Raw genomic sequence first — 26,409 nt, forward strand, 5'->3', positions numbered from 1 at the left:
GCGCCTTTCAGCAAGTGATAGTGAATTATAGAAGTTCCTGGGAAATCTTTCTAGAAACTTCTGCTTTTAAGGGAGAAAGACCTGGGTGGATGGAGCATGACTCTACTGAGACGTGTTAGTTTAGGAAAGTAGTTGGGGTGAAGGCTGGTCTACTCTAGAGGGTAGAAGCCAGTGCTCTGGAGCCAGACAGCCTGGCTTCAAGTCCCACCACCTTGCAACTCATAGAGTGACCTTGGGCCTGTCACTCAGCCTCTGAGCCTCCTGGCTTCTTCCTCTGTAAAGTGGGAGTAGGAATGGTATTTACTCTTGAGGGCTGTTGGGGGGATTCCTTGAGTTAATGCAGGTAAAGGTATGGGCAAGGAGAATGTGATGACTGAATGTGTATTGAACTGTGGGCTCTTGGTAAAGCTTATGCAGGAAACCAGAAAGGGTAAGGTAGGCCTTACTAAGTGTGGACCTGGGGAGGGTTCCCAGTCTTGGAGATCAAATTCAAACGGGTAGGGGAGGGAAGGAGGGCAGGTGAGGTGAGCACTCAGGGCCAGCTGGCAGCACCCTGCTCCTGGGAGTCACCCGGTCTACTTGCCTGGCCCTGTCCCTTGTCTCCGACCGATGTGGCAGGGAATCCCCCTCCAGTCCCCTGGATGACAGCAGCCCCTACTCCACAAGGCTAATCCCTGGAAACAAGAGCCCCCAGCTCAGCTTGACCGTAGCACAAAGGAATACTCAGGGTGGTTAAAAAAAGAATACGTTTTGTTAAGCCTTTCTTTAGAAAATGTGATAGAATGATTTTCCTTGTGGAGATGAAAGTGTCCTGTTTGGAAATGAAGTTGATTTTTTTAGTTAGGACTCCTAAACACAAAGGTTGATTCCACACTCCACCCCCTCACCCCCTGCCCGAAAATGTGAAGCCCCAAATACTAGAACTGAGCTTTGATGACCGAAACAGGTGCTAAGGTGCCTGTGCCTCTGGGTGGAAACAAACTTGTGGGTTGTAGTATTTTTCAAAGGTGTGAAATGTTATTCCTCAAAAGCAGTAAAGCTAACTTAATAAAGTGAAACTTTGCTCCAAGTTCTTTTTCTCTTTTCTCTCTCTCTTTTTTTTTTTTAATTCAAATTTAGATCGGAAGGTTGAATGTGATATTGATGCGAGCATTTTGTCCGTTTTGGTTTTGGTGAATCCTATAGTTCTGTACTTTGATCAACACCATGTCTATTCTTGTCTGTGCCTAAAAAGTGAAAGAGCGTGTGGGCCTGTAAAAAAAGAGAAGAGGGACACCTGGGTGGCTCAGTTGGTTGAGCATCTGCCTTCAGCTCAGGCTATGATCTCAGGGTCTTGGGATCAAGCCCCATGTCAGGCTCTGCACTGAGCATGGAGTCTGCTTAGGATTCCTTTTTTCCTCCTGCCGCTTCCCCCACTCACTTCTTCTCTTTCTGTCTCTCTCCCTAAAAAAATAAGATTGAGGACCGTTTAATAGGGTCAAGAGAGGATTTCAGTTGATCTTAAAGTCTGCAATTAGGATATCAGAATCTGAAAACCTTCTGTTGAACTAGAATTCTTTCAGAGTGATTCTGTAAGCCTTCCGTGTTGATCCTTGTAAGGATCCTATAAAGGAAAGCTGTGTATGGTCACAGTCCTTGTTTTAAAAGGGAAAGTGAGGGGCGCCTGGGTGGCTCAGTGGGTTAAAGCCTCTGCCTTCGGCTCAGGTCATGATCCCAGGGTCCTGGGATCGAGCCCCGCATCGGGTTCTCTGCTCAGCGGAGAGCCTGCTTCCTCCTCTCTCTCTGTCTGCCTCTCCGCTTACTTGTGATATCTCTCTCTGTCAAATAAATAAAATAAAATCTTTAAAAGGGAAAGTGAGCCAGGCTAAGTGACCTGCCCCAACCCCCCCACCAGCTTGCATGGACTTAGCCCCGAGGGAGAGAAGAAGCAGGTGGGAGATTTGTTCCTGCCCTTTCTCTGTGGGGGACCTGTTCTATGTCAGAAACATGGCCAGACCTTGGAGACTGGCCGCTGGCCAAGGCACGTCGCCTGCACTCAGGGAGCAGGCAGACGTCCTGGGAGACACTGGTCTAGCAGGGTGTGAGCAGATGGTCTGCGCTCCCAGATCACAGGGGCGTCCCTCCATGCATGTGAGTCAAGGAAGACCCAGATCATGGGAGGCTGCGTCTGGAAGCGTAAATGAGAGCTGCTCAAATAAAGAAGGTGGTGAGGAGGGAAGAAAGAAAATCAAATACAAAAGTGGAGAGAGAAGTTCTGAGAGAATTTTCAAGAAGAGTAGCACTGGAATGTTAAGCACTGCTGGGGCAGGATAGAGGGGTTAGGTCTGGTTCACATCACAGGAGACTTTCTTTGTCACCCTGAGGGCTTCTGACCTGTTTCTCCTGGCAGTGGAGGTTAGTGGAGGTTTGGAAAGGAGGAGAAACCTCACCTGGTTATTTGGAAGATGAACAGGGTAGCACTGTGGAGAATGGACAGTTTGGGTGGAGGGACTCCTTTTTCTGTCTGATCTTCTACCTAAATTGGGTATTCTTGGATTCCCTTGATGTAGTTTAGGAAGGCCTCATGCCAGGGCTGGGACGTCAGTTGTCCTTAGGAAGAGCTGGAGTCTGTGACTGTTTGGCTATTCTAATCTGTTTTCAGCCTTTATGAACTTATAGCATATACATGAGGACCTGCAAATACCCCTTCTCCCATTTCAAAAGAACTTGCAGGGATAGGCACATAGGTAGGTACATTCTAAATGGGAGTTGACTGGAATTTATTTACTTTTTTTTTTTTTTTTTTTAAGAAATTTTAACATGGGACTTGAACTCACAACCCTGAGATAAAGACCTGAGCAAAGATCAGGAGTCAGGTGCTTAACCAACTGAGCCCCCAGGTGCCCCTAAAGAAATTTCTTGAAATAGACTCCCCACTACCTCTGAAACTCTATCTGGGAACTGCCACCATGGAAGGGGATAGTCCTTCCCACTGATCTAACACAAAGTGCTTTTCTACGTCAGGGAGGCCACATAATGGAAGCCACAGACCTTTCCAGATGTGGCAAAGCAGCTGCTGTTTTCATCATGCAGTAATTTGTTTCAACTACGTACTGGGGGCTGTGCTTGTCCCTGGGGAAACAAAAATAAAATTATTCGTGGTCACTGCCTCCAAGGGACAGGCTCATTAGTCAAAAAGATGTACTCTTAGTCAAATTAATAGAGATGGAAAGTAGAACGGTGGTTGTCACGGGCTGGGGGAGGAGAAGACGGGTTCCTGTGTGATGGTGGAGTTCCAGTTTTGCAAGATGAGCTGAGAGTGCTGGAGTTGGGGGTAGAGGGGCATGAACGTACTGAACACTGCACACTTAGAAGTGGTTAAGGTGGTAAATTTATATGGTGTGGATTTTAACCACAGTTAGAAGCTTTGTGTATATATGTATACATGTAACTTAATTATTACTTTTTAAAGACTTTATTAGAGTACATGCATGTGTGTGAGCACAAGCAAGGGGTGGGCGGGCAGAAGGAGAAGGAGAAGCAGACTCCCCACAGATCAGGGAGCCCAGCTCAGGGCTTGATCCCAGGACCCTGGGATCAAAACCTGAAGGCAGATGCTTAACCTACTCAACCATCCAGGCCTCCCAGTAGCTTAATTATTTTCAAAGCAGTTTTGAATACATTGGTTGTAAGTGCTTCAGAAGGACTTAACATCTTCACTTCTCAGATGAAAAGACTTTGTCTCAGAGCCTTCGAGTGCCTACACCACAGTCACATGGCCAAGTAAAAAGAGACAAGATTGACATTTTTTTCTCTCATAAAAAATTCTTAAAAAGCTATCAAAGGGGTGCCTGGGTGGCTCAGTCATTAAATGTCTGCCTTCATCTCAGGTTATGATCTCCGGATCCTGGGATCGAGCCCCACATGGGGCTCTCTGCTCAGTGGGAAGCGAGCTTCTTCCTCTCCCACTCTCCCTGCTTGTGTTCCCTATATTTCTATTACTATTTCTCTCTATCTCTCTCTCAATCTGTCAAATAAATAAATCTTAAAAAAAAAAAAAAAAAACCAGCTACCAAAAGCAAAAAGATTCCCTTGTCTTTCTGGGGATAACTTTGGCTTACATCCCTATGCTTATCCTTTATATGAATATACCTTATTTTAAAAAGTGGCCTCATTTTTAACATAGAGTTTCGTAACTCACATTTTTTGCTTAGTATGTTATCAATTTCTTCTTGGTCCTAAACATTCTTCTGCTGCATGATTTTTAATGGCTGTATAAGATTCCATAAAACTGTTAAATCAATTATTCAAATGTTGGATATTTTAGGAGGTTTCTATAGGTTGCTAGAATAAAGCATGGTAGGATGAGCTTATATATTAATGTTTGGAGTTCTTCCAGATAAGTGGAGTTGTTGGGTCAAAGGTTGATACATTTTTGAGGATTTTTTTTCCCTCTCTACTTATTAACATTACTCAAGTAGTTATGGCCAAGTATTTAAAGGAACCTAATTTATGTGAACTAATTTATGTGAAAAAGGAAAGAAATGAACATGGAATGCAGTTTTGACTATTTGTAAAGAAGTTTGTTTTTAATGTGGGTGTAATGGACTGAATTAGGGGGCCCTGAAATTCATACGTTGGAGTTTTAATGCCCAGTACCTCAGAATGTGCCTGTTTGGACACAGGGCCTTTAAAGAGGCAGTTGAGTTAGAATGAGGTCATTTGAGTGGGTCCTAATCCAGTATGACTGGTGTCCACTTAGGAAGAGATGAAGATCGGACACAGGGGACCAGGTGAAGGCACAGGGCGAAGATGGCCATCTGTAAGCCAAGGAGAAGAGGCCTCAGAAGAAGTCAACCCTGTTGAGGCCTTTGATTTCTGGCTTCTCGTCCCCAGGCCTTACAGAATTTCTCCTTTTGAAGCTAGCTACGCATCGTACTCCATGACAGCAGGCCTCACCGATTAAGATGGCAGGTCTTTGCTAACCTCCCACGGGTGCCACGGCTCCCCTCTTCATGCCCCGCAGTGAGCACTGGGCGCTGGCTGGTGGGGACAGACCAGACTCCAGGTGTGCAGAGACAGCTGCAGGTGCCATGCCAGATGGGCCCTCCCGGCTCCAGTGGGTCCCTCTGTGTGTGGTGGTCCATTTGTCTGTGGGACACACACATGTTTGAGGAGTGGAAGGAAGGGCTAGCTTGACCTCAGTGGGCCTGGGGCTGCTCTGCTGTTTGTGTCTGATGGATGGAAGTCGGGGCTAGAAAAACGGACCGTGGGAAGGGAAGGGCCTGTGGTCTGTTGCTTTCAGTACCTGCAACACCTGGAGGAAAGGCCCATTCCACTGGGTCTCTTAAAGGTGGTCTGTTGGAACCACATCTTCGTGGATCTCATCTGCGTTGACTATTCTTCATGGTTTTGGGCTTTTTTCATATCATGTATGCCGTTCAGTGATTAAATCATTTATCCTAACGTGGGTTATTAAAGGATTCAGCAGTCCCCTTTCCCTGCGTACAAATACTTGAGGCCAATTATTCAGGTGCTTGTTCTTAAAAGCAGAGTTAATGTACTGCAAGGTGTTTTTCTTGTTTGTTTTTGTTTTTTGTTTTTGTGAGAGCAAGAGAGTGAGAACGAGCAGGGGAGGAAGGAACAGCGGGAGAAGCAGACTCCCCACTGAGCAGGGAGCCCCATGTGGGACTCGATCCTAGGACCTTGAGATCATAACCCAAGCTGAAGGCAGACGCTTAGCCGACTGAGCCCCCCGGGCGCCCCAGAGTGTGAGATTTTTTTTCCCCCCTGGTCTTTGGAGTCTGACCACTTGGTTTTGACTCCTGTCTCCCCTGTTCAGTTTGTATCCTGCAGCAAATCGATTAGCTTCTCTGACCCTCAGTCTCCAGATCTATAAAATGGTTTACCAGTAGCCTTTTTAATCCCAGGGGCTTTGGGACAATTAATGAGGTAATTTATTTGTGGTCGTGTTACATTGCCTGACACATAGTAAGAGCTGGTAAATGCTTGTTACTATTTTTTTTTTAAGATTTTATTTATTTATTTGACAGAGATCACATGTAGGCAGAGAGGCAGGCAGAGAGAGAGGGGGAAGCAGGCTCCCCGCTGAATGCTTGTTACTATTATCCTGGTATTTAAACATCGCATCAGAAAATACATTAAGAGTTGCCGTGGTTGGGAAATGATCTTTGAGTTCCAACAACTGTGGATTACTTAACTCCACTTAAATTTGTGTCAGAAATATAGGAGAATTGGGGTACCTGGGTGAAGCGTATGCCTTCAGCTCCGGTCATGATTTTAGGATCCTGGGATTGAGTCCTGTATCGGCCTCCTTGCTCAGTGGGGAGCCTGCTTCTCCCACTTCCCCCTGCTTGTGCTCACTCGCTCTCTCTCTCTCTCTCTCTCTGTGTCAAGTAAATCTTTTTTTAAAAAAATATCATAGATGTGCTGTAGTCAACTCCTCTCTAAGATAGAGTTGTTACGAGTCTGGAAAGGGACGCCATCTGCAAGTGCTTCACACGTTCCTGGGATCTTGTAAGTGCTGGACAAATGGCAGCTCAACGTGTACAGAGTTGAGTCACAGTGGGTCTGGGCTTAGGTTGGGTCCCGCTCTTCCATGAAGTGGCTTTGTGACAGGCAAGTCTCTTAGTGCCTTAGAGCCTCGTTGGTCTCCTCATTGGTAAAGGTTCAACAGTAGAAGCTACCTTATTAGGTTGATTTGAGGCTAAATGTGCTTCATGGAGCTTTGTGTTTTTGCTACTGTTGTCGATGTTTTCCCTGATCTCCCTGCTGTCTTAAATATATTACAGCTAATGCGGGGGGAGGGCCTTTGAAAACGGAGTTCCGAGCGGCCGTGACAGCAGTCTGTGTGGTGCACCTGGCCCCTGCTGGTTGCCAGGTGATCTGGAGATCTGTGAGGCATTTTCTCTCTTCATGCCATGTGCATCCCTCTGGAGGCTGTGGGCTGCATCCAAGAAGATGACCTTTCTAGGCAAGAAGGCAGCTCTGCAGGCAAAGAAGGAGTTTCCTTCTCCTATCAGAACCCACAGATCTGTTAGAACTGCAGGTGGAAGCATGGGCTGTGTGTGTGCACACGTTTTTAGTCCGACATCTGACCCAGGTGTTGCATGGCAGGCATGGTACGGACTTGCAAGGGTCAACAGAAAGGATGAATATCTCCAGTGAGGCTCACGTGGTTTGCAGAATGCAGACACACCAGTCGAAGCCTTCTTTTTGGAGTTGTATTTAGGTCAAGGAGAAAAATGGGAAAGGATTACTTTGGCTCCTGGGGAGATTGGGGAGGGAAAATGGCCGACGGTTTTGAGTACCACCTTAGTGCCAAACATTGTGGCTGGCGTTGTACAAAAACTTTCTGCTTCGGCTAAACAGTTACTGGAGAGAGAACACTTACCTCCTTTTCTTCGCTTCTGTTTCCTTGGTCAAGGAGAAAGCTGGAAAAACAAAACAAAAGTTCCTTGTAAGAGAACTGAAGCCCAGGAAGGGTAAACTCCAGATAAGTTGGTTTCCTGATAGACCAGTTCCCTCCTAGGATTTTCCCAGAATTTGTAGTGAAGTTGCTGAACCACTGCCGTTGGTCATTGAGGTGTAGAAGGCAAGGTGGGCAAGACCGAGAAAGGAATCTTCTAAACTTGAGATTGGGCGTATTGGTGTTCATCTCAGATGACAACGTTCTGGCCTGCTTGTCACATCTATGTTGGGTGAGAAGGGGAAGCGGTGACCAACAGAGCCCATCATGGGTTCACTTGAACGACCATGGTGGATTCCTAAATAGTATCACCACATTGGACACTGTAGCTGACTGTTTAACTGTGGGGATGTATAGATTCAGACATGGTGCCCTTGGTAAAGTCTCTCTTGGTATCCTTGTGGAAAACGGAGTTGAGGTCTTAAGGGGAAGTATAATGGATGATGGTTCACTTGTGTGGAGACAAAACTAATTCAATTGTTTTCTCAAAGTACTCATTGGTGGGTTGGGATCTCCCCTGAGGGGAAGCCTGCCTGGCAGCTTTGACTTTGGCTCTTGGCCACTGCCGTCAATGATGCAGGCTTAACAAGTTTGTGGAACATTGAGTGTTCAGTCATGTGAGCTGCCAAAAAAAATGGGCTTTCAGTTGAAGGTGCGGGATGCTCATGGACATGATCCAGTCAAGAGGGAAGGGATTCAGAGGTGAGGGTCCTGTTCTAGCAGGGAGGTACCTTCCCGTAAACGTCACTGGTTTGAAATGAAAAACTGAGCTTCTAAGTAAGGAAAGACTTAACAGGATTAATGACTTCTCTTCAAAAGCTGAAAGGAACGTGCACAGCAATGATGGCATGTGTAGGGTGAATAAAGGTTTAGTCAGCAAATTCTCGGATCCTCATTCAGAGATTGGAGGAGCAGTTAGGGCACTTTTAGGCATCTGCCTGGTTTCTGTTAGGGATTGCAGAAGGACTCATTGTGTGAATGGGTACAAGGGTAAGCCATGTGCAAACGTGCCGTCACCCTCCGCAAATAGTTTTTATGGAAAGTTAACATGTTTTGTCTCAAAAAAAAATTTTTCAGATGAAAGCCTTCTCTAAGGGCCAAAATGAATTTTCCAGAGATGCTGAGATGGAGAGACATTTATACCTTCCTTGAAGTTAATTAATGAACAAGTGTCAGTGTTCTAGCAGTAGTGAACGAATGATGCAACTCTTATACACACGCACGCATGCGTGCGCACGTGCAAGACCATGTTTGTCTTTTAGTCTAAATGATGTGTTCCTGTCTTTTCCACTACAGTGGGTTTTAAACTTTCTGGGCCGTGCCCTATTGTAAGAACTATATTTTGCATGGTTATCAATGTGTATACACACACACACACACACACACACACAAACACACATATACACACAGAGTCACTCACACACTTCATGCAGAGCTGATACACAAAATCACAAAATACAAGCTCTTGGAAACTTTCCAATATTTTCTGCTTTATTTGAATCTGTCCTATTCTGGTGAAGACTTCCTTTATTGACTTTTTTCTTTTTTCTTTTTTTATCTCACTGTTTTGGGGCACCTGGGTGGCTCAGTTGGTTAAGTGTCTGCCTTTGACTCAGGTCATGATCCCAGGGTCTTGGGATAGAGCCCCGCATTGGGATGGGACCCTCTCTCTCTGCTGCTCCCCCTGCTTGTGCTCTCACTCTGTCAAATAAATAAAAACTTAAAAAAATCTCACTATTCTAAAAGTACTACTCCAACAGAGCCTCAGTACATCTTTAAAAGCTGTAGTTACTTCATTCTGAGGAGAAACTTTTAGAATATCATGTATAAAATATATAGTATTTTATGTATTTATTACACTATATATTTTGGGATGTCAAGTGAAATGCTTCTAGATAGCTGGGAATTTCTGTCTTACAGATGAGGGCAGTTCCAGGGATCAGTTTCCTGATCATAGTCAGTAAACAAAGTGGAGTCTTGTCTTTGGTTTATGGCCTGTTTGGGGATGACTTGCCTCAAACCTGTCAGCTTCCTCCTGTCAGGAAATTAGGATAAAATATTAACTTATAGATTGTTAAAATTGGAAGGAGTTGTAGAAGTCTGTTATAACTTGTTGTTCAATTCAGAGGACACTTCTGTGTTGTCCTGTTGACCAGCATCTGCTTGATTACCTTTAGAAATGGGCATCTCACTGCATTAGTTTTCTGTTGCTATTGTTATTACCACAAATTCAGTGGCTTACAAAACACAAATTTATTATCTTGCTGGTAGGTGATTCAGAGGTCTGAAATGGGTCTCACTGGACTAAAATCAAGGCCGTGGCAGGGCTGCAGTCTTTCTGCAGATCCTGGGAAAGAATCTGTTTTCATGCCTTTCCAGCTTCTATAGGCTGCCTGCATTCATTGGTCTCGTTCCATCTTCAAGTCCAGCAATGGGCAGCTGAGTCTCCCATCCCAAGATTCTGACTCTTTGATCTGCTTCCGGCTTCCACTTTTATAGGACCCTTGTGATTACATTAGATTGATGCAGATAATTTCTTTATTTTAAGGTCTGATTAGCAACTGTAATTCTACCTGCAATCTTAATTTTCCGTTGCCAGGTAAGGTAATGTATTCGCCGGCTCTGCGGATGACACCCTGGGCATCTTTGGGGGCCATTACTGTGCCTGCCACACTCACAGTCTTCTGAGCTAGTCTGTATAGTCTGTGGATTCTAATGTTGGGAAACACGTATAGGTTAACTTAGGACAAGGACGTGTAACAGGTGAGTTTGTAGAAGTAGAAGAAGGAAATTTGGGGATCTTCAACTTGAAAACCAGCAGTGTTGAGTGCTGAGAGGGAGGAAAGACTGTGGCAGAACCCAGTTTCTAGGAAGTATGGTCTCTCTCCACAGACTGTCTTTTGAAGCGATCGGTATTTGCTTGGTGTTTACCGGAAAGAGGAGAATCTATGAGTCTTGAATAAAGAGCCCAGATGAATCTGTAAGGCACTGGGCTGGTCGCTGTTGTCTTTGCTGAGGTTGTACTCGGCTGCGGTTGGAAAGTCCTTTTCAAGATGGCTGCCCCAAGGCCCAGGGGTCGGTGGATTGTGAATGCTTGTGGAAGATTCTTGAGCAGCTCTGACATTGTTAGAGATTCTGATCGCTGAGCCAGGGGAGCTTGGTCTGCTGTTGGCGACTCTTGGCCACAGAGGGAAAAAACTATGCAAAGTGATGACTTCGTAAAGAAACAAAAAGCAAAAACACACCGTGTGATTTACTGCTTCATTCTGTTAACACTGAAACTACAACAGCTGAGTAACCCTTAAAGGTATTCTACTCTGGGAATGGCTTCATTTTGGAGAGATTAAAATTGAATTACAGGCTGAAAACTGATAAATTAAGGGATATAAAAGTGTTAGGAACACTGTTATATTAAGTGCCTCAAGTGGCATTTAGAAAGTTATCAAACAATGAAAAATCAGTTTAGACAGGTTTTTTTTTTTTTTTTTCAAATGAAGGTCCTTTGTGACAAGCCAAATAAACATGTAATAAACAGAATTCTACTTTTTTCTTGGATTTCGCTTTTAATTTAGCATGGGCAAGAAGAGACCTTGGTTTCTTATAAGTGAAAACCTCTCTTTTTAAAATGTTATTTTCTCTAATGAACAAAATAAAGTGTTGGCAGAAAGTACATGGTAGCCATGGACGTCTGCCGCCACACCTTGTCTCCCCCTCATCCCCCCTCCTTTCTGGAACGAGCTGTGAAGGAATAGTGGGTGACAGACAGCCTTCTGCTACTGGACCTTGAGATGTGCTGTGGGTCATGCCCAGTCCACTCTCTCCCTGGTCTCCTTCCACCCAAGGACGGAACCTGGCAGACGAGAGCTGGGCTGTTCCCGCCCCACACAGGACTCTTCTGGTGGGCAGTCTTTGCTCTCCCTTCCTCTACCCCTAACTGGCCTTGCCAGGACTTGCAGGCCTTAGCTTCCTGGTGCTCCTTCCTTCTTCCACCCATTTCGCAGATGTCAGATCTGCATCTGGGTCTGCGTGTTCTCTCTGCCTACTTCGGCTGTGTTTGCGCTTTGTCTTTCATGGGTGTCTCCACAGAAAATTGCTTGCATGTCTACATCTTCTTTGGTGTCAGATCTTTGGAGCACCCGAAGAGTTAGAGAATCCTGGAGTGACTTAAAAAATTATTTTTAAAGATTTTGTTTGAGAGAGATCGCATGAGTGAGGTGAGGGGCAGAAGGAGAACTAGATTCCCTGCTGAGCAGGGAGCCCAGTATGGGGCTTGATGCCAGGACTCCATGACCATAACCTGAGCCGCAGGCAGATGTTTAACCTACTGAGCCACCCAGGTGCTCCCAATCATTGAATGAATTTTAAGATGGCTTCAGGATATTGTGGACTATAGCTTTACCAAGCTTGGGATACAGTTGACCCAACTGCTTCAGTTCTGCCTGAGACCTTCTGGGTTTTAGCACTGAAAGTCCTGTGTTATGTGAACCTTCTCCTGGGTAAGCTGTGATAACTGTCCACCCCAGCTGTGGTAATTGCAGATGTGTCTGTTGATTGACATTTTCAGTTTTTTTTTCCCCAAAGGGTTTGGAGTAGCTCTCAATCAAGGACTTAGATAAGTTAATGTTAAAACATTTATAGAATCAGGATTGAACAAAGGAGGAAGCAAATATGCTTACCATAAGCATTATTCTATTTGGGGGAAACACTGTTTTTCTTGGCATTAAATTTTTTTGTTTTTGTTTTTCATTAAAAAAAATTTTTTTTATAAACATATACTGTATTATTAGCCCCAGGGGTATAGGTCTGTGAATCTCCAGGTTTATACACTTCACAGCACTCACCATAGCACATACCCTCCCCAGTGTCCATAACCAAACCACCCTCTCCCTGCCCCCCCCTCAGTTTGTTTTGTGACTTTAAGAGTCTCTTGTGGTTTGTCTCCCTCCCAATCCCACCTTGTTTCATTTATTCTTTTCCTACCCCCAAACCCCCCATGTTACATCTCTACTTCCTCATATCAGGAAGAGCATATTGTAGTTGTCTTTCTCTGATTGACTTATTTCGCTAAGCATAATACCCTCTAGTTCCATCCACGTCATCGCAAGTGGCAAGATTTCATTTCTTTTTATGGCTGCATAATATTCCTGTGTGTGTGTGTGTGTGTGTGTGTACCATATCTTCTTTATCCATTCATCTGTTGATGGACATCTAGGTTCTTTTCATAGTTTGGCTATTGTGGACATTGCTGCTATAAACATTCGGGTTCACGTGCCCCTTCGGATCACTACGTTTGTATCTTTAGGGTAAATACCCAGTAGTGCAATTGCTGGGTCATAGGGTAGCTCTATTTTCAACTTTTTGAGGAACCTCCATGCTGTTTTCCAGAGTGGTTGCACCAGCTTGCATTCCCACCAACAGGGTAGGAGGGTTCCCCTTTCTCCACATCCTTGCCAGCATCTGTCATTTCCTGACTTGTTAATTTTAGCCATTCTGACTGGTGTGAGGTGATATCTCATTGTGGTTTTGATTTGTATTTCCCTGATGCCGAGTGATGTGGAGCACTTTTTCATGTGTCTGTTGGCCATCTGGATGTCTTCTTTGCAGAAATGTCTGTTCATGTCCTCTGCCCATTTCTTGATTGGATTATTTGTTCTTTGGGTATTGAGTTTACTAAGCTCCTTATAGGTTTTGGACACTAGCCCTTAATCTGATATGTCGTTGGCAAATATCTTCTCCCATTCTGTCAGTTGTCTTTTGGTTTTGTTAACTGTTTCCTTTGCTGTGCAAAAGCTTTTGATCTTGATGAAATCCCAATAATTCATTTTTGCCCTTGCTTCCCTTGCCTTTGGTGATGTTCCTAGGAAGAAGTTGCTGCAGATGAGGTCGAAGAGATTGCTCTTGGCATTAAATTTTCAAAGGAATTTCCTACATGGGACTTCATATGGGGAACAATAAGTAGCATAAATATTGTCATTATAAATGTTGTCATTGGCAGTAGTTCTCCAGTAAAATCAAATGTTTTCTTTTGATGATTGATGAAAACCAAGAGTGTGGTATGTAGATGTGTCTTGGCAGTGTTGATTTTATGAGGTTCTTAACTAATGAAATGCAAATACAGGGTGTTCTCTTCTAGAGTTATCTAGAGAAAAATCTTCTGAATCCAGGAGTAGAAGCATAGATGGTCTCATACCTTAGAAAAGTAGCTCTCAGAGATGAAGAAACAGGCTCAAAGTTTGTTCCTACTAAATATACCTAGCTGATATCCTTGAAATTTACCATGAATGACAATGATGGAAGAATTAAAAATAGATCAATACCTGTTTTAGGTAGAAATGGGCCTTTCATTTCTATCAATGCATGAGACCCAGAACTTTGAGAGGATGATTTATGGAGCGCAGGATCAAAGATAGGGAATTTTAAAGACCACCACATTCATTCATTCAACAAATATTTATTTATTGGATTCTGGTCACAGTACTGGAGATATGCGAATGAATATGGTTTCTTATGTGGAGCCTATATCCTGGTGGGGGCAGCTAGGCATGAATAAGTTAACTAATAAATTGTATATGAGATGGCAAAAAGTGCTGTGGAAAAAAGTAAAGTAGGGAAGGGAGTTTTCGGTGGGGAAGATCCCTGGGGAAGGCCTCATTGAGACAGTTCCATTTAGGAAAAGAGCTGGGAGCAAGCCAGATAACCAGGACTTGCCTTCTGCTTGGTCACATGTTCTGAGGAAAGCCATCCTTTTGTGGGATGAAGACACTCAAGTGATCCGTAGATGAGCCAGGTGAAGAGGAACCATGATCTTCTACCCACAACCAGCACTATGAGTAAGTCCTCTTGGGAGCAGATCCCCCAGCTTCATCCAATCCTTCAGATGACCCCAGCATTGGATGACGTTTAATACAGTCTCATGAGAGGCCATGAGTCAGAACCATCAACCAAGGTATTTTTAGTTCCTGATCCACAGAAACTGTGTTTTAAGCCACTTAGTTTTGGGTTAATTTATTACATAATAATGGATAACTAATATAGATGGGCTTATAAATGGGCTGGATACTTCAGAGGACAGAGTCTGTGAACTTGAAAATGGGTCAATAAAAGTTAAATCAGAACACACAAAATTGAGAAGAATGGAAAAACAGAACAAAACAAAAGGACAGTACATATGAGATGTGGGGCAAAAATACAATACATGCAAATGGGTTCCCAGAAGGAAAAAAGATAAAGGTATAGGAGAAATGTGTTTGAAAAGTCCTTACCCATTATTTTTCAATTAGCAATAATCGCGCCTCGGATAAACCTCATTGGCTACGATACTGCCACTGCGCAAAGCTTTTACCCATTATTTTTAAAGTTAATGAAAGACCACAAACTTCAGATCCAAGAATTTAGAGATCTCCAAGCAGGATAAATAAATAGAAAAACCTATCTAGGCACATAGTAGTAGTCAAACTGTTGAGAACTAAAGAGAAAATTTTGAACATAACAGAAAACAGAACTACTACAGAGGAATCAAGGTAATGGTGATGTCTGTCTATAAACTATCAAAGTCAGAGGACAATGGCTTGCTATCTTTAAAGTGCCAAAAGAAAAAAGTCCAGCTAGAGGTTTTACCTAGACAAACTAGGTTTCAAAAATGAAGATAAAGACCTTTTCAGAGAAGTAAAATCTGAGCAAATTCATTGCCAACAGACTAAGAGTATATGAACTTCTAAATGAAATTGATCAGGCAATTGGAAAATAACAGATGGAAGATCTATGTGGAGGAGTGAAGAGTGCTAGAAATGGTTACAATGTCAACAAACAAAAACAGACCCTTTGCTCTAACTTTTTATCTCCTTTGATAATTGGCTGTCTAAAGAAAAGTGTATTGTGGAGTTCATAACCTATGAACATGTGACAACAATAGCACAAAGGACAGGAGGTAGCAAACACAAGTAGACTGTACCTTATGTGAGGTAGACAGTGATGCTAATGTGTATTACAAACTCTGGAGAAATAAACAAACAAATGAAGGGCTGTACTTAACAGCCAGTTCATAGAGATACATAAGAATTCTCAAAAGGGAAAATGTATAACAAATAAAAGCAAAATGATAAATACACATTGAGCATATTGATAATTATATTTAATGTAACTAACTTAAATACTTAAAAGGTAGAGGTCGTTAGCTTGGATAATAAAGCAAGAACCAACTATGTGCTTTCCATAGGAAACCCACTTCAAAGATAAAGATAAGTATTGAAAAAGATATTCAAACACTAAAAGAAAATTGGATTTCTAGATAAATCCTTTTTTGGATTCTAGATGAAGAAATATTATAAGGAATAAAGAATATTATATGATAAAGGCATCAGTTCATCAAGAAGACATAATTTTAGGTGTACATTCATCTAATAACAGCACTTCACAATTACATAAAAGAAAAACTGATAGAATTGAAAAGATAAATCAACAAATTCACAATTAGAGTTGGATACTTCAATACTCTTATCTCAGTGAATAGAAGAAATAGGAAAGTGTTAAGGATATAGAAGATTTCAACAGCATTATCCATCAACAACAATTCTAGAACAATCAGTGCCACTCAGTAGTAATGTTCAGATACTCATGGATATTCATCAAGGCTGGCCATATTCTGCAACCTTAAAAACAGAACAAAACAAACAATAAAACCTCCAATTTAAGAAGACTAAAATCCCAAAGTATGTTCTTCTGTTCAAAATAGAATTGAACTATAAATCAATACAAAATATCTATAAAATATCCAAGTATTTTGAATTAACACTTTTAAAAACCCATGGACTAAAGAAATGACAGGGGAGATTAAATCTTTATTCAGTTAAAAATATTTTCTAATAATAAGTCTTCTAAATCCTTTCAAAAAAGGGCCACAAAGGAGGGAAGTGGAGTTGGGAAATAAAAAGGAAATGAAAAGATAGTATATTTAAACCCGAATATATCAGTAATTGCATTAAATGAAAATCATCTAAAACTGCCAGTTGAAAGACAAGGATTGTCAGCCTGGATAAATGAATGAGACTCCAATATATACTATTTACAAGGGACACATTCACAACATAAGGACATGGAAATAGTGAAAACCTGGAGAGAGCTGTACTATGTAAACACTTTTATTTTTAAAAGGTTTTATTTGAGATCAAGCATGGGGGGAGGGAGAGGGGCAGAGGGAGAGGAGAAAAACAGACTCTCCACCAAGCAGGGAGCCTGATGCTGGGCTCCATTCCAGGACCTTGAGATCACGAACTGAATGCAAGGCAGACACTCAACTGACTGAGCCTCCCAGGAGGTAGGAGTGGGGTGCGTGTCAGGGAGTGATGCTACAGTGGTTTGTACTTAGGCTGAGTGAGGAGGGAATGGAGGACTTTGGAGGAGTGGGGATGGGGCTTGGAGGCTGGTGGCTGGTGGCAGGATTAGGGATTGTGGGGTCCAGGGTGTCAGATGAATCTTGCAGACAAACGACTAGCAAGAATGTAAGTCAGATGCTTGAAAGGGAGCTGCTGGAGGGATTACCCTTGGTGAGGTCTGGGCCATGATCTTAAATACGCTGGGTGGGGGTCCGATGGAGAACAAGATCATTGGAAGAGAAGAAGTATGAGGCTACTTGCTTGGAATTGGGATTAGACCAATGGTTTAGAATGTGCATCCTGACTTCTTGTCTTACTTGGGATTTGGTAGGAGTTAGTAAACCATTTGTCTCTGGCGATAAAGACCAGAATATTTTGCTTGCAGCCAGTCGAAACAGGAGGTAGGTTGAACCCTCTTATGGACATGGAACGGCCTAATGTTCACGCCCATTCCGAATGCCTTTATTAGAATGTGGGCCCAAGAAGAAAGTATGTTGAGTGGTGGGTGTCTCAGCCTTTTAATACTGGATGTTCAGGGCTGGACTGCCTCTCAGAGGGCAAGTAGATCTTCCCCAGTTGTTCGTAGGGGGTGAGTTGGTGGGGGAGCCCCTGTGAAGGTGGTGATCATCCCTTAGTTAGGAAAAGCAAGAAGGCACATGTTCCGTTGGTTGCCCGCATTTTCTGTTAGCAGCTGCTAGAGGTGCTTCCTTGGATTTGCAGTTCTGTGCTTACTGGGAGGACTTTTGCATGATTCATCCTCTGATGGGATTGAGTCAGCATTTGGGGTGCATGAAACGTGTTGGGCGGCTTCTGGGGCACCATGGTGGGGGAGGCCTGTTACATTCCTAGCTCCGAGTACTACCTGGACACCATCACAGCCCACCCTGGGTTGGTGGAATCCGAACCAGTCCAGCCCTGCGGGGGGCTCCCCCTGAAAGAGCAACAACTGACTTTTGGTGTTAAGTTATTTTTCAACTGGGTTATCTGATGTTCTCCTTAAGTATAACGTATGTGTAAAAGAGAATTTAGTATTTCCTTTCAAGGCAAGTGGTCAAGGTACTGTCAGCATTTTTGATTCTGTAATAATGCTAGAGTCCTAAATAGCTATAGAAGGTGCCAGAGACTGTTGTAAATGCTCGGTTTATTAGCTCCTTTCATCCTTGGAACACTTGTTGTTAGTATCACGTCCATTCTATAGGTGGGAAAACCGAGTCCTAGAGCTTGTAAGTGGCAGGGCTGGGCTTCAAAGCCAGCTTGTTGGGCTCTTAAACTTGTTGTCCTACTCGATCTTCTGGCTATCCTGTGATCTCGTGATGGCAGGAAACAGGAAGGTGATGGAGCACAACCAAGCCAGCAACTTGGACGTGGAGGCTGAGACCAGAAACCCAAACACTGGGATCCCTTCTAGTGAGCAAGTCAGCCGATAGTATGTCATATGCTTAGTATGTGAGTTCTCAGGGCTGCATGACTCACGCCTTGAGTTCCATTTCATTTATTTTCACATGTCTTCAAGATCTTAGTAATAGCAACTAACATGGTTTAGCCTCACTCTTCATTTATCTTTGCCATAGAATACCATGAGGCAAGTGAAGTAAGTTCCCGTAATAAAATCTCGTGGGGAGAAGAGGTTTCTCAATACTCTTGTAGTAGAAATCCTACTCTCACACTCCAACTTCTCCCAGCTTCTTCATACTGCTTGTGTTTTACACCAAGTTATGATTATATAGCTTACTGGGCGTCCTTAATTTTGAGAGATTTGTCTCTTGTACAACCTCTCATTTCTTATATCTGATCTATGTGGATCCCATGGGAGGGTCTTTCCAGTGATGAATGAAGTCTTTCAAGTTGATAACATGCAACAGAGAGAAAGGGCAGAGCTTCCCCGTGGGGGTGGGCATGCAGGTGTATCAGCTTGTGATGACCACATCTGCACTTGGTTGGGGGTCCTTGAGAAGAAGCAAAAGCTGCCCCAGCTCAAGCGGTAGCAGGCAGAATCCCCACTCAGTTGATGTTGCTGTGCTCTTTATTAGTTCTTGGGAAAGAAAGATGAGTATAATTAACTTACTACCATAACCCCAGTGTCCATGACCAACTGCTCTCTTACCCTGACCCAAACCGTCTGCTTTGCCAATTGAATTTCACGAATGTTATTTAATGTCCCAACAAAGTAGGCGTAGTCCTCTGATACATGCTCATAATGCACTTGCCATATAAGGAAAGTCACGGGGAGTACGATATTGCTATAAAACAGAGGTTCTTGGAAAAATACCTAGTGCAGAGGAGAAGGATGTAAGGTGCTAAACAACCATGGTCCCATCCCCTCTTTCCTGCAGTCACCTGACAGCATGCACGCTGGGTAGGAGGGCTTCTGAAGGCTCCAAATGATAAAGGGCCACATCCAACCTTTCTCTCTTGCCTTTCTCCACCCTATGGTTGTCAGACTCCCAACACACTCATAGATAGCACACCCTGCTTCCTCCAGCAGGTCCCAGGCAGGCTTGCCATCTTGCATAGTAATGATTATTGAGGTTGTGTGCTCAATGCATTGGATCTTTCTAGAGCAGACTGTGTGTGGGAGGGACAAGTACTGGAGGGGGCAGGCAGAGGGTTGCTTGTTCAAATATTTGGCAATGTGAAAGCAAAGTTACCGTTCTTGGTACATCAGAGGTTACAGATTGGTGGTTAAGAAAAACTGAAGAAAATATTGTAGATCCCTCTAGCCAGTGGCCTCACACTTAATGGCCTATACTAGGGACCTTACAAAATTTTACTTTGCTTCATGAATCACTAAGTAATATAACTGGTGTGTATGTGCACGTATCCCACTGCAACCATTAATTTCACTTCCTTTAATGAAAGATTCTTTGCCGGTGGTAGGAGTCTGAGTCAGCAAGAGTGGGGGAGCATTACTTACCCTGTCATTGTCTCTAGCACCTTGTTGCATGTGTTTGTTCTGCTGGGCTGACCTCAAATTCCCCAGCTCTAAAATAATTTGCTAGAGAGCAGGCTCGGGGCTGCCAAGCAGTGTAAATATTAAGGCTTTTAGTATCTAATGTGAGATGTCCTTGCTGCTGTTAATAATTTCCTGGTGAGGAGGAAGAGCAGGTGTGACCCTTGGGTTGTGCTTGGTTGAGAGTTGTCAAGCCTGTCAGGGATTTTATGATGTTGCAGTCAGTGTAATTGTCAGTAAATTGACAGCAAATGATGTTTATTAAAGGGGAGTCACTTTGTAAAACGGGTTCCCTTTGAAGGCGAGGCTTCCATTTATCTGTAGAGAATAAATGGAGATGTGCAGTGGGGTCTCCATTCAAATAAGATGAGAGATGGATGGGAGAGAATTCTCTCTTCTTAATTGTTAGCTTTGGATGGATTTTAAGCAGTTTCTTTTGTAAAGCAAAATCTCCCACTTAGCTATAAGTTTGCATGAGTAAGAATTTATTTTTTTAAAGTGTTTTAATGTGTCCATATATCTACAAACCGTTAAATAAGAAGTGATTACTTTGTTTAAGCACGACCCAACATATCACATTGTCAGCACCAGGAAACTTAAAAACGTGTGTGTTCTTCTGGAATAATCTGGTGATTATCCTGACTTTTTGATAATCACTTCTTTGTTTTGCTTTCTAGTCTCACTCCTTTTAAGCTGGGCATATTATACAATATATGTTTAAGGTTTTTTTTACTAATTTTGTTCTTGTTTGTCTTCTGTTAGAGCTGAACTTACTTTTTATTGTTTATATACCTGTTTATATCATTGCTTGCTTCTTATTTCCCCTTTCCTTTTCCCCTCCAACCCTATTTACTTTTTTCATTTAGAGTCTCTGGGATTCTTCTCTTTTTTTTTTTTCTTTCTTTTTTTTTTTTCCCTCTAAAGACTTTATTTTATGTATTTGACAGAGAGATCACAAGTAGACAGAGGCAGGCAGAGAGAGAGAGGGGGAAGCTGGCTCCCCGCTGAGCAGAGAGCCCGATGCGGGATGTGATCCCAGGACCCTGAGATCATGACCTGAGCTGAAGGCAGAGGCTTAACCCATTGAACCACCCAGGCCCCCTGGAATTACTTTCTTAAATGTGGAAAAAGCAAAAGAATTTGGTTAGATCAGTGGTTTCATATGGTTAGTTTTTTTTGTTGTTGTTGTTATTTTTTGTTGTTTTGTTTTGTGTTTGGTAAGATGTTATGTATGAACCTCTTAATATAAAAGCAAATACATTAGTCTTATGTAAGTTCAGATTTCTAAAACTTAGTCATTATAAGATGAGTCAACGAGAACACATTAGCACTTGGCAGTATTCAGCGTGTTAACCTTTGTCATCTGGGGGGGGGGTCCCCAGATTTGGAGTCATCCCATTTTCAAGGGGTGTAAAAGTTGAATGTGCAGTATCCAGTAAGCACATGGAAAGATGCTTAACATCATGAGTTATTTAGGAAAGGCAAATCAAAACCACAGCGAGACACTGCACACTCCCTAGGAGGACTGTAATAAAAACAGGTATTGGTGAACATGTCAAGAAATTGGGACCGTCATGTGCTGCTGGTGATGGTGGAAGGTGGTACAGCCCGGCATTCCTTAACTGGGCAAACACCCTTGTCAGAAGACCCAGTAGTTGTACTCTTGGGTTTTCCTTTGGCATGGACATATAGCTATACCTGCATAAAAACTTGTACACAAATGATAATAGTGGCATCATTCATAACAATGCACAAAAAATAGGAACAAGGCAAATAGCCATCAGCTCACGTATGGGTAAACAAATATATATGTATGCAGTAGAGTATTGTTTGGTTGCTGCAACATGAATGATTCTTGAAAACACGAGAAAGAAAGAAACCAGACGCACGGGACCCCCTGTCAGGTGATTTAATTTATATGAAATGTCCAGAATATGCATATCTTTAGAGACAGAAAGTAGATTAGTGCTTGTAGGGGCTTTGAGAATGCTGGGAAGATTTGGGAGGTGGCCGCTAAGGGTGCAGAGTTTCTTCTCGGGGTGGTGACCATATTCTAAAACAGATCATGGTGATGGTTGTACAACTCTGGGGACAAACTGAAAAGTACCTTGCTGCCCATTGTAAATGGATGAATTGTATGGCAAATGAATCCGAGCTCAATGGGATCATCATGAAAAAGTTGGAAGTGTTAAACTGAGATCATGATCTTCACGTTACACAGCAGGAGGTAGGAAAAGGACTCTGAGAAAAACCACTGTGGTAAAATCCCTGTGAGCAGCTATGATCTGTATCCAACAGGTCCACCTTTCCACACTAACCATGACCTAGAGACCTCTCGTCTGGCATGCCTAGCGCCTAATGACTTGCTTTGCCTCCATTATCACTAGACCTTGCATTTTTCAAAATATTTATACTTACATTTATGTTTTTATAAAGGGCAAGATGCAGGAACAGTTTCAGATAATTTCCCTAACATTGTGATACTTTGTTTCATCAGTAGGGGGATATTAACAGAATGGAATTACTGACTGGCAGGCGCTGGTGATGGGATTGCCTAAAATGTGTGTACAAAGATGCATGCAAGTTCAGACTCAAGGATGAGGTGGTGATGTTTATATTTAAGTGAGGTTTGTTCAGAATCGGAACATGAAGTTGATGAAGTATAATTTACATTTGAATATATAGCTTTCTTTTTCTTTCTTTTTTTTTTTCTTTAAAGCTTTTAGTTCACTCATTTGAGAGACACAGAGAGATCACAGAGGGAGAGGGAGAAGCAGACTCAGATTTACTGCTGATGAGGGAGCCTGATGCGGGGCTTGATCCCAGGACCTGAGATGATGACCTGAGCCGAAGGTAGATGCTTAACCGACTGAGCCACCCAGGGTACCCCATATAGTTTTCTTTAAGTTTGAAATCTATCAGGAAAAGAAATCAGAATCAAATGTTCAGAGAACCCTGAAGCACCATTGTATAACATAGTTTGTAAACCACGAAATTAGTTACTATTTTGCAGTTTTCATGGTTATTTAGTTTACACATGAATATCTATTTACCTCCTTCCAAAGGACTTGATGGTTGACCTTTCTAAGTGAGTAGAATAATCCTTTGTGCTGGATTATTTGCATGGTAGACTTTAAAATTATTTTTAGTGGTATTGCATAACAAACTTTTCAAAAAATAAGCACACACAAATTTATTATTAAGCTAGTTATCACAAGTTAGATTGTGATGAATTGTTCTACACACTACCCTGTTAAACTGAATTTTCTTTCAAAAAACTTAAACACTGATGAACTATCTGAGGGTGCCTGAAAAACCCCAGGACAAAAGCTGTTGATGTGTAGCTTTCTTCATATTATTATGAGAGAGGAGAGGCTGTTAGAGATGATCTTGTCCAACTTTCTGTTTCCAAACAAACAGTTTGAAATTAGGCAGTTTCAGTTGGTGGCATTTCCTGGTGAAGTCTGTGGGATAATATTAGAGATTTGACTTTAAGGTACACTAAAAATCTCTGCATAGAAAAGCTCTGGAAACATGTGGAATTTCTGGGTCCAGACCATGTTTGTGCTTATTAGAAGTGGATTCATTATTATCAGGTGGCTTTGAACTATGACAGGTGAGTTGGCTCACTTTGGACCATAGGATGTCTTTGGATTATCTGCATAAAAGTAGGTATAGTACCAGGACTCAGCCTCCCCTTTCCCTGCCTCTCTGTGTCCCCTAGATCTGTGTTTTCTTTATTTGGACCAGTGGGTTAAGCAGTGCTTCTGGTCTGTTCTGGTCCCTTGGAGGAACATACTGTAGTTCTTAAACATATTTTCCTATTGGTGAATGTTTAGATTGTTATCCTTTTAACAATTTCTGCTTGCAAAACAATTCTGCAGGGCATAATCTTGTACATGTCTCCTTGTGTGCAGTATGAGAATGTCTTCCAGACATACTTAGGAATGGATGGCTGAGTGATAGAGCATATGCCTATTTTATTTCTTTTTATTATCTGTGCTTTCTAGAATTTCTAGCACCATCGGGGAATAAAATGGTGTTAGTGGGTGTCCTTGTCTTGTTCCTGACTTTGAAGGGGATTACTGATGTTTTACCATTAAGATGTTTGCTGTAGGTTTTTGGTAGACCACTCAGGTCATTAAAGAAATTCTTATTCCTTGTTGAGAAAGATTTTTTTTTAATACTTCATTTATTTTTACTTATTTGGGTTGGGGGTGGAGAGAACAAGCAGAGCAGCAAGCAGAGAAGAGTTGGATAACTGTACTTACCGAGCAGGGAGCCCAGCGCGGGACTTGATCCCAGGACTCTGAGATCATGACCCGAGCCAGAGGCAGACACTTAACTGACTGAGCCAGGTGTCCCAGGAAGATTTTTTTTTTTTTAACTATAGGTGGTGGCTGAATTTTATCAAATGTGTTTTAGGCAACTTTGTTTGAATCTAGTCTTCAAACTTCAAATGGGGCATCCTTCCAATATCCTAATGTCTCTTTTTATGGGGTAGTCTGGGAGCCCTCAGTCACTTAAGTTTAGCCTTCATATCTTGGGTAGGAGTCCCATAATTTTCATTTAGCCATAGCCTACTGGGACCCCCTGCCCCCATTGCCCTAGAGCATTTGTGGGATTTCTCAACATTTGTGGAAACCAGCCAGGCAGATATATTCTTTTTTTTTTTTTTTTTTTTGAAAGATTTTATGTATTTGAGAGAGAGTGAATGAGAGAGAGAGAGAGAGAGTATGCATGAGAGGGGGAGGGTCAGAGGGAGAAACAGACTCCCCACCAAGCAGGGAGCCCGATGTGGGACTCTATCCCTGGACTCCAGGATCATGACCTGAGCTGAAGACAGTTGCTTAACCAAATGAGCCACCCAGGTTGCCCAGGCAGATATATTCTTAAAAAGCTTCTCACTGGAGAAACCTAAGAGGTCTGAGCGCCCCACCCTTCTATTTGTGAAACTGTCAGTCGGAGGATTTATCAGGTGCTTATATGAAACCGAAGTGTGAGTCTCTCACTCAGGGACAAAAAGGGAAATGCTGTATATTTCATAACATTTTATGCTTCTGTTGCATGTCCTGCTGGCTCTAAAGAAAAGTCCAACAAGACTGGAAGCTGGGGCTGTGAGTTAAGAAAATGACCATGTTCCATTTAGCTTAGGTAAATAATAATTCTGGGCATGGACCCTGGGGAGGGAAGCCATCTGGTAGGATGAAGGCAGACACTTGGTAATGGGAAGCATTCCACAGAGGCGAGGAGGAAAAGGGAGTGGAACAGCATTTCCTAGCAGCACTGCTAGAGGTCCTGCTGCCCTGTGAGACAGGTCAGCAGAGAGGAGCCTACGGATGTCTTGGACTAAAGAGATTTTCCATGCTGGGGATCTTTGATTCCCTCTGCTAAGTGAGCTCAAGGTCAGGTGCACAGAGGGTGCTCAAATTGCCAGAGCACAGCACGTTGCTCCCTATTGACAGTTTATTTTGATTTATCCTCTCCCTGTTTTGCTGGAAGCTGTGAAGGTGGGAGGGTGGTCTTCTCATGGCTTCTTACAGACAGAGAGCAGTTCTGCAAGTGATCTCTGCCTCTCCAGCTATATGTCACACTGCTCCCTGCTGGCGGAGACGCCCATCAGCTTCGAGGAGTGTGAGACTATCTTCCAGATTCCTTCTTCCTTAGGGAAGGAAGGTTCATTCGTTCCTCGGTGTTTTTAAATTTAATGTTAGCAGTTTGGTGAGTTACTCTTACTAAGGTTTGTGACAGGACATTTGTAAATTTGTCGAGGCAAAAAAGTACTCCTATTTCCCTGGTGTTTGATGGTGCAGAACTGGAAATCACAGCACCAAACCTAAATTAAAGCAAGCCGTTCCTTTCCAGTTCCCTAGTAGCTTCCCAGTGCATTCAGGATAAACGCCAGGCTCCCTCACGTGGGTTAACATACCTCCAGCCTCCGAGTCCTGCCCAGCTCACGACCTTTCTATAAAACCTCATTTTGGACCGTTTTGGTTCTCAGTGTACCCCCACCCCTCACTGCCCCAGTTTTTCCTTGGAAGAGATTGCTTTACCTGTTGTACCTAGTTGCTTTGCTTACAGCAGCCAGTACTCATGAATTTATGTTCCTGGCCATCCTTTCACTCTCCCTGTCTGTTCATTACCGGGGCTTCCTGCTGAGGCACAACTTACACTCCAGAATTCCCCCTGTGGAATCAGGAACCTCAGCCACCATAGTTTCTTTGCTTGTCTTTGCCCCCATCCTGACCTCACCACCCCCATACTCCATCCCTAAGCCCTTACTACCTTCCTGGGAGCCTTTCCCTGCTAACTGTCCCGCACACAACTCTTCCTTCTAGGGTCTGCCTCATGGGAGTCCAATTGAAGACCCAGTTTCAGTAGCCCCTCTCCAACCACTCTTGGGGAAATGGAATTAAAAACTAAATCTTCAAAAAAATAAAGAAATGTCCTTCCAACCCAGAAATCCTCTCTACAGAATTAGTAGAGAAAAAAAATAGTTCTATTATTGAATAAGCATTAAATCAAAATGTGATGGGCACATGGGCCATCTGCTGAGAGAGCAGACAGAAATCTCACCTCTCTGTACAATGAAGCAGACACAGCCCACGGCATGCATGTTC

The 26,409-nt window shown here is 42.9% G+C and overlaps 1 protein-coding gene and 1 pseudogene across 7 annotated transcripts in view; one reads left to right on the top strand and one right to left on the bottom strand.

Moving 5' to 3' along the window:
- The window catches only part of RYR2 (ryanodine receptor 2), a 738,447-nt gene that overhangs the window by 56,656 nt on the left and 655,382 nt on the right, over window positions 1-26,409 (top strand). The window lies entirely within an intron of this gene.
- LOC125085304 (uncharacterized) lies at window positions 14,633-14,805 on the bottom strand (annotated as a pseudogene).

Source organism: Lutra lutra, chromosome 14, assembly GCF_902655055.1.
Source record: "Lutra lutra chromosome 14, mLutLut1.2, whole genome shotgun sequence".
Lineage (NCBI taxonomy): Eukaryota > Metazoa > Chordata > Mammalia > Carnivora > Mustelidae > Lutra > Lutra lutra.